Here is a 9,883-nt window from a genome sequence, read left to right as displayed (position 1 = left end):
CATCTTAGGAGGAGCCAACCGATAGGGTGCCTTGGCTATCGGAGCCGCACCAGGAACTAGGTCGATCCTGAACTCTACCCGACGCTCCGGAGGTATTCCGGGAAGCTCCTACGGGAACACATCAACGTAGTCTCACACCACTGGAACCTCGCTCACCGTCGTCTTACCCGTCTCCCGGGTATCCATCACGTATGCGACATATCCCGCGCAACCCTGCTGAAGGTAACGCCTAGCTCTCGCTGCTGAACATACTGTGGGTCCATGATGTGGTCTCTCGCCATGGATCACCAACTCTCCCCCACTTGGGGTCCTGATCCGCACTAGTCGCTGTGCGCAATCTATTACCGCCCCATTAGGGCTCAACCAATCCATGCCTATAATTACCTTGTTCCCCCGCAATGGGATGGGAACCAAATCCACCAAATAGCGCTCCTCAAATAACCTTAGAACACAATCCCTGAATACTGCTGATGCTCGCACCGATCGATCATCGGCAATCTCTACCTCTAAAGGGCAATCCAACATGCCCGAAGACTCAGTAAACCTCTTGCTAAGCGCAAGGGAAACAAATGATCGGGTGGCACCCCAGTCAAATAACACCTTAATAGGGATACCGTTCACATGGAACGATCCCAACGCATATACACAGAGCACATATCAATATCATAACATCATAAAAATAAAATAGAGGGAAAGAATAATACTCGTCACCACATCGGTTGCGACGCGTGCCTCCTCGGTAGTCAGCTGAAACACCCGGCTCCTCACCACTGGAGGCTCAGCCTTGCCCTGTCGGCCATCTGTAATCCACAGGGTAGTTGGAGCTGGCACCTTAACCGACGGTGATGCTGTCAACTGGGGGCAATTGGCCTTCTTGTGGCCCCTCTGGTTTCAGTGGAAACACAACAACTCAGACGTCTGTATCACAGGTGCAGGGGCGGTACAATCCCTGCTGAAATGCCCCGTCTTGCCGCACTTATAGCAGCCCAATGATCCCAGCCTACATGCCCCCTCATGAGGCCTGCTGCATTTCTTGCAGCGGCTCGATCCTGACTGGCCTTTCGGCCTACCATCTGGTCTCTTGGGCTTCTTCTCCAAAGCTCCTCCTGCCTTTCCCTCCTCTGTCTTCCTCTTCCGGATGTGCTCCAGATCTATCACTCTCCCTCGCCCTGGTAATCATAGAGTCAAAGGTAGGGCAAGCTGAAAAACTGACATGCTCTCGAATATCAGCTCGGAGCATGTCATGGTAGCAGGTCCTCCTCATGTCCTCATCACCCGCATACTGGGGCAACAACAATGCCCTCTCCTGGAACTTGGTGGTGATCTCCGCTATAGTCTCCGTTGTCTGCCTCATATCCAAGAACTCCCTGGCCAGCTGCTGAAGCTCGACAGCCGGTGCAAACTCTGCCCTGAACCTGGTCGCAAAGTCCGACCAGGTTATAGCCTCGATAACCGAGGCTCCCAACGAGTCATCCATAGACTCCCACCAATCCCTAGCTCGATCTCATAAACACCCTGCTGCAAACCTCACCTTCTACCCCTCAGGGCAGAATCTAATCATCTGTGCAAACTCAATGTCTGCGATCCATCGCATGGCAGCTATGGGGTCTTTCACGCCGTGAAAATCCGGCGCACCCTTGCCCCTGAAGTCCTTAAAGGACAGTTTGCGAGATCCCGACTGGCCAGATGCCATGTCGCTCCTGAATGCTCGGAGGCGATCCTCCATCAACTCCACTATCCCTTCCTTGATCGACCCGAAGATAATGGGGGTCGACTCAAGGATGCCCCTAGTGATCTCTGACACGATGAAGTCACGTAGCTCCTCATCCACCAGCTCGGAACCTGATCCCGAACCTGAACTGCCAACTGTTGGTCTAGGGCGCAATACCACCATTCTGAAACACAACATAATAAATGTCAGGAACACTGATATATCTCGAGGAATCATTACTACCACAAGTTTCCTGGTCTCATCTCAGCTTTCCTTGATTCGAGTACGGATCCTCTGCTTCCAGTAGTACGGGCCCATACTACCTTCCACATCTATCCGTACTTTCCTCAAGTACTGCCTTGACTCCACCAAGTCACTATTACTGCTAATAATTTTTGCTACTCCCATCCTGGGCTTGCCCTAGGGAATCCTCTAACTATACCCGATCCAGTCATCAGCTGCTGAAAGCCTCGTTGTGATGCCAATTAGTCATCACCTGAATACCATCACATGCGGCGAGGCTCAGATAATCCTTCAAGTAAAAGACTCGTCCCTACAACGGTTAGACTCAAACAAGAACTGCACAATGGGGCCAAGTCTGGCACTATGAGATTATTCAATTCTATTCGCATGTGACGTGACACATTAACCTAATGGCTAACTCCCATCACTTAGAGTCCCACAAAGCACAAAGCAAGCAGCATTCAGACATAGGAGACTACTCAAGCAATTCCATCCTCATAATGGGAAATTGTACTAGCATACAATGCTAAGGTCATACTATCAGGCATAACCTAAACAAGCTATCCTACTGTTGTCTACTCAATCCTAGCATGCAATTCTCATATACTGAAGCACATAAAGCATGCACATAAGGCATCACTCCTACAACCTTAGTCCTATTCTAGCATGATGTTCTACTGGAACTGATAAACATATATAAACTTGTATAAGTACATTGGGGAATACTTACTTGAGCTCGGTTGGTCGCACACATCACACACTTTGTTCCTTCTTAAAACTCTTTACTTAACCTTTTAGAAAACATTCTTCTTTTTCAAAATCTTTTAATCCTCGATTTGAGTTCAGACACCCCCGCAGGTGTGTCTGAATCCCTCAAACCAGGGCTTTGATAACAACTTGTAACGTCCCAAAAATACGAGCCAAAAATTTCATTTTTAAAACACATACTTAGAAAAACATTAGAAATAAAACATTCACCTATCATATCATTTCATAAAAGATGTGCGTGTCTGGAAACCAGTTTAATAAAACATAACAATGTCAGAGTACAAATCCCCAGGAAGATCTCATAGTGCGGAATACAAAGCGTGTGTGTGATGTGCCGCTATCGCGCCAGCTCCTTCCCCTTCAAAGAAGAGGTACCTGAAACCAAAACTGAAAACTATAAGCACGAAGCTTAGTAAGTTCCCCATCATACCACATACCATACAATCACATATCATACATACTGCCGGGCAATTCTGGGGTGCCCGTCTTACCCGGTACGGCTATTTTGGGGTGCCGACCTACCCGTATCAAGCCGTTCTGGGGTGCAGACTACCCATTTGAAGCCATTCTAGGATGCTAACTACCCATTTCAAGCCATTCTAGGGTGCAGACTACCCATTTCAACCGATCCTCGGGGACTATTTCACCCCCTATTGTAACTATCACATATATCATAACATAACATATTATCAGACATATCTGGGGTGCCTGAACTACCCTTCGGTCCTATCAACCGAACTCGGGGACTGATCCCCTCCTACTACATCTATCGCATATCACATAACAAGCCAGCATGCAAACATATCATCACATACTATCAGACGTATCTGGGGTGTCTGACTACCCTTCGGTCCTAACAACCGAACTCTTCTACTATCACATACAACATATCATGCTAGCATATAACATATCAGGTAGTAGCAAACCTAGATGATATCACAAAGACAATCATCTATCATACGTCTCCTACTGGTGGGCCGGCATTGTGGCCTTAGACCCACCGCTACTGGAAGGTAACTCACCTCGTAGTAACTGTTGATCTGCGTGAGAACGGTTTGTCTGCAGCTGCTACTCCGGAAATCCTCCGGCAGCAATTCCCACCAAACACTCAGTCAAATACTACTAACCGACCTCAGGGTAAAATGACCATTTGACCCTAACCAAACCAAGAGTCAAAGTCAAAGTCAACTTCCAGTTGACCCGACTCGCTGATTTGGCTCGCCAACTCGTCGAGTCCCTATCCATTCGATTGACCATAATCCCGTCTCTACTCTTCGAGTTAGGCATTGACTCGACGAGTTTTCCGTCTAAACCGATGTCCAATAGTCCTTCATCCTACTCGCCGATTTGTATGAACAACTCGTCGAGTTCATCTTCATTCGAAGAACATTCTATGCTGAGACTCGCCGAGTTGTATGAACAACTCGCCGAGTCTGTTCTTAAGGTAAGAAGATTGTCTTGAACTTGCCGAGTCAGGGCATTAACTCACAGAGTTTCTTCATCAGTGAGTCTGGCTTCCGACCCACTAAGTCACATCCCATGACTCACTACTCCACCCAACAAACACGAAAAGGGGGAAAACTCGGGGACTCGCGACTCGACTCGCCGAGTCCGATAAACGACTCGTTAAGTCTTTCTCATGCAAATACTACATACTCGATTTTGCTTGAAACCAGCTCATGCCATACATAGATCTGGGTTCTTAGGGCCTGATTAACATGTAAAGTTTCCAAGTTTACGTGTAAATAAACACCAATGAAGGTTTTAGGACTCAAAATGCACTAAAAGAGTAGATCTAGGGCTTTCATGCAATATGGCTCCATAAAGGCAGTAGATCTGAGCTCCTGAAGCTCAATCATGCCTAGATATAAGGGTTAATCAACTTATTACAAACCCTAACTCGAAAACAAGCTTGGAAATGGCTCAAGAAAGGACTTTAATGGAGCTACAAAGGAATATAAGCATGAAAACAGTGGGAAACTGAGTTATACCTCAAGAAAATCACTGAAATAACACAAGAATGTCTGGCCTCCTTCTTCTCTTCTTGATCTACTCTTCTTTTCTCTCAAAATCTTCAAGAAACACACCAAGGACTTCAATCTCTCAAGAAATAAGGGTTTGGATGGTGTTGGGAGCTCTGAGGGTGAAGGGGGCTAGGTTGGTGCGCATAAGGTTGGTTTAAATAGGGTGAAAACCCTTGAAATTTAGGGTTTCATCAGACAGTGGGGACTCGCCGAGTCCAGGATATGGACTTGCCGAGTCGCCAACTTAAACGTGTTCCATATCCCATCTCTACTCGGTGAGTCGGGCGTACAACTCGCCGAGTCCAAGGCTAAAATTGCAAATACTTAGATAAATTTTACGTACCAGGAACCAGGTGCTACACTTTGTCAGCTGATTCACATCCTATATTAAATATAACAATCTATGATGATTACACTACAAAAGACCATGTAAAATTCATAACTTTTTCGTATGGACTCTATTCTCGATGCTGTTTATATTGACATATTGGTATTTACAATATCTTCAACTCTCGTTTACGCTGTTTTGGCTAACACTCAACCGGTTTTAATTTCGATTTTTGTGTCACACACAACTGCACCGAAACATTGAAAAATCATAATTTTCTCATACGAATTCATATTTAAACGTTCTTTATATGCACACATTCTCTTTTACGATTACTACGAATTTCCTTTAAATTACTTAGGCTAATAAACAACCTATCTTTGATTCACTTTGTTATATAGAGTTGAACATGAAACTTCGAAATATCATAACTTCTTCATACGTAGTCAGATTTAAGTGTTCCTCATATCCATGAGATCATCATCAAGGTTAGTACTACTTTCGTGATTATTACTTTATTTAAGATGTACTATATTCCAACTTTGAGTTCTATCAACAAACGATAATATTAAATTATATGGTTAAGTGAAAACAGTGTGTTACATAATTAGATAACTCTTCTATTTAGCTATTTAAATAAAACTATTTTATTTAATTTTTCTTTGAGTTTATAAATAATAAATAAAACTCTTTTATTGAAATGTTTATTTAATTGATAAATAATATATATATATATATATATATATATATATATATATATATATATATATCTAATTAATATTAATTATTTATTTTGAGTATTTTATAACTTTTAGTGTGTGATCACATAATCTCAAATATATTAGTTGTACAACAATTTGTTTATTTCTTACACACCATTTCAAACAAGTGTGAGGAGCATGTTTGTGTTGAGTCGTTAGATGAGGGTAACACAAGCATCCTAAGAGGCGAAGGTGATTGTATGTAGGATTTTGAAGGAATAATTTGTTGTATAGTGTATCTTTTTGAGGGTTCGGAGATAATAAATAGTTTAAGAGGTGAATAACCATGTGTAAGGCTTCAACCCAATAAGTGGAAGTAAGACGGGGTTGGAAAATGAGAGTTTGTATGATGTTGTAAAAATTACAAACCTTATGTTGCAAGGAAAAAAAAGATAATATGGACCCCCATTGAGTTACAAATTTGATGAAATTAAGCATTGTTAGTTCACCACCATTGTCTAATTGGAAAGCTTGAATGTCAAGTTGGAAAACGTTTTTGATGTAAGCACAAAAATGAACAAATTTAGGGTATATTTTAGAGTTTATGAATAATGGATAAAGCTAAACATATGACATTGTTGATAAAAATATGACATAATATTTAAGCCAACTACCACTTCTTAAAAGAGAAGTCCAAATACCAAAATGAACAATTTTAAATGGAAAGCTTGCAACAAAATTAGATAAAGTAAATGTAGTTTGATATGTTTGCATAATTGATATACATGATGCAAAATTATTGTTTTATAATTTGTATATATCATCACGTTACTAGAAACTAAGTGTTAAAAATTATGATTGTTGATGTGACCGAGGTATTTGATACCAAATGTTAATTAGAAACGAGGGAAAAAACTTGAAGAGAAGAGCATGTGACTCTATATATATTCCTTGATTTGTCACATCCTTAAAGAATTTGACTGGTCTATTAGTCTTTCACAAAAATACTAAATTTGTTAAATACAATTGAACATTTATTATCACGAGTGAAAACTTTGTATGAAAGTTATATTTTTGATAATTTGTGGGGTAAGAAGAACATGATAAAGGGAAAGAATACAACACACATTAATATTGAGACTAATGGTATTGGTTATTTAATTTACATTAATTTGTGAGTAATGGAAATGGGAGGTCGCACCAGAGTCCATGTAACATTGCAAGTTAGCCAGATCTTTTAACGCCATAAAATTAAACATTTGATGAAGAGATGTCACTTGATCATGTATAACGGGACCCAAATAACCAAACAAGTATGTTAAATGTGACTTAAGAATTTGGATCTTGCTTATGGAGCATTTTGAGCACTTAGATCACAATTGAGAACTTGGGGTTCATGGAGCATGTGATAAAGGAACATATTTTTTGAGAAAGGAATGGGCAATCTGACAAAGGAACAAATGATCCAAAAGGTGATTTGGAGCAACTTAGAGTGGCTTGGAGCAACTTGGAGTGGCTTCGAGAATCTTGGAGTGGTTTGGAGCACTTGTAGCAACTTGGAGCAACTTGGAGCAACATGGAGCAACATGTTGCAACATGAAGATGGATGTTGCACCATCCTTATGGATGTTGTGCCAAGCATCGAGCATGTTGCACCATGGGGTTATATCTTTCACCATTCATGAAGGTGTTGGGCCAAGAGGAAAGGAATTGTGCCAAAGGAGTGGATGTTGCGCCATGAGGGAGTGAAGCTGCATGAAGAGGTTGATGTTGCACCATCAAGGAGTGAAGTTGCACGAAGTATGATATGTTGTGCCATCATGAGGAGATGTTGCATCGGCTTGAGGAGATGTTGTGCCATGGAGGAGATGTTGTACCATGGAGGAGATGTTGCACCATCATGGACCATCTTGTTACATGATGTGCCATCTCGATTCCTTTGTTATGCCATGTTGATCCACGTTTTCCTAGAAGGTGATCATGCTCACAAAATACACCATGTTGTGTCACCATGATGGATGTTGGGCCATTAGTATTCATGATGCGCCACCTGTGCACCATGATGGTCCATTATGGTCAAGGTTGTCCATCATATGCGTTGCAGATATTCATGGATTGTATGACATGGAAGAATGTTGGAAAAGATGTTGCATGGCTGATTGTGATTGGTTGATACATTTAATGGGCCAATGGGCTTGGCCCATTAGGGTTTTTGGTCCGATCCTTCAGGTATAAATAGGGATGCATGATAGGTCGTTATTGTATCTTGACTTCTAGAGTGTTGGTTGAATCTCTATGGAAATTGTACTTGTAACCTCTGTTTGAGAGCTCTAAAATAAAGAATACCCCCCTCCTGTCCATAGACTTAGGTCACCTTGACCGGACCACATAAACAATGTATCTTCTATGCTTATACTTTAGGTAGTTATCTACTTTACTTCTTAACAAATGGTATCAGAGCTGTGGTTTTTATTCCTGTGATTGAGGATCTCTACTCAAAAGTTTGATTTGGATAAATTCAACGGTTCATATGACTTCGCATTCTGGAAGGTGAAGATGAAGGATCTTCTGGTTCAATAAGGATGTGCAACAACACTGGAAGGAGAGTTAACACTACCTAAAGACATGATGACTGAAAAAAAGTGGATATTCTGATGAAGGCACATAGTTCCATTCTGTTGAGCCTGACAGATGAAGTACTAAGGTAGGTCGTGGATCAAACAATTGCTTCTGGGTCCTGGGATAAACTTTATGACAAGTACCATAAAAATTCACCGACGAATAAGTTGTATCAGAAGCAAAGGTTGTATACTCTCAGAATTCCTGAAAGTACCCAAGTGAAAGATCATTTGGATAACTTTAATCTCATTATCTTGGATCTACAAGGGTTTGATGTGAAGATTAAATATGAAGATTAGGCGCTCATTCTCTTATGTTCTCTTCTGAACTCATATGAGAATTTTGTTGATACCATGATCTATAGTAGGACAACGATCATTGTGAATGATGTGAAGGACTCTCTGATGTTCAAGAACTGAAAAGAAAGTTTTAGTTGGAGAGGAGGTGTCAAGTTTCGGTTTGTTTGCCAGGATAGGAAGGATAAAATAGAGGAAAGGGGAAACAGAAGGAGATCACGTTCAAAATCAAAGACTAAAGTTTTATTGAACGAAAAATGTTATAGCTGTAAGGAGAAGAGACACTTTAAGGGAAATTTTTCATAACTGAAGAATAGGATGATGGTGATGTATTGACTGTTAATACATCATGTTCTGATGATACTTAGGTCTTGGATTTTCGAGCATCCTATCACATGACATATAATTGTGACTGGTTCGACTGCTTTAAAGAGTCGAATGGAACAATCAAGATGGGTGATGATTTGGTGAGCAGTATCAAAGGTAGTGGAATGGTGCAGATCAAGATGCACGATGGCATGGTCAGGAAGTTAGATTGCTGGTGTAATCCAAAACTTCGAAAGAGTTTAATTTCTCTTAGAACATTAGATAAGAATGGAATGAGGTATGTTGGTGAAGGTGACTGGGTCAAAGTGACCAAATTTTCTCTAGTTATAATGAAAGGCAAGATGAATCATGAAGGGATCTATATCCTAGAAGGTAGTAAAGTTATGCGAATGGTGGCTATCTCCTAATCCTTGAATGAAGGTGATGAAAAGATGAGGTTGTGGCATCATAGGTTGGAGCACATGAGTGAGAAGGGTATGTCAGTTCTAAATAAACAAGGATATGTGGGATGTGTGAATTCAAGTGAAATTAACTCCATTGATTTTGCTTTAGCAACTAGAGAGCACATTAACACTAAAGAGCCTTAGTTGTATAAAGAGGTTGTGGAGAGTAAAGAAGCAAATGACTAGTTGATGGCCATGAATGAAGAAATAAAATCTTTAGAGAAGAATGAAACATGGGATCTTGTTCCATTACCAAAGGGAGTAAAGCCAGTGGGATGCAAATGGATCTTTAAGAAGAAGGAAAGGATACTAGGAGTTGAACCAACTATGTTCAAGGAAAGGTTGGTGGCGAAAGGGTTTTCTAAACAAGAACGAATTGATTATCATAAGGTGTTCTCATCGGTTGTAAAGCACAAGACAAAT

The sequence above is a fragment of the Lactuca saligna genome, chromosome 5 (genome assembly GCF_052625555.1).
Source record: "Lactuca saligna cultivar CGN05327 chromosome 5, ASM5262555v1, whole genome shotgun sequence".
In the NCBI taxonomy this organism is placed as follows: Eukaryota; Viridiplantae; Streptophyta; class Magnoliopsida; order Asterales; family Asteraceae; genus Lactuca; species Lactuca saligna.
This window is presented reverse-complemented; position numbering follows the sequence as displayed.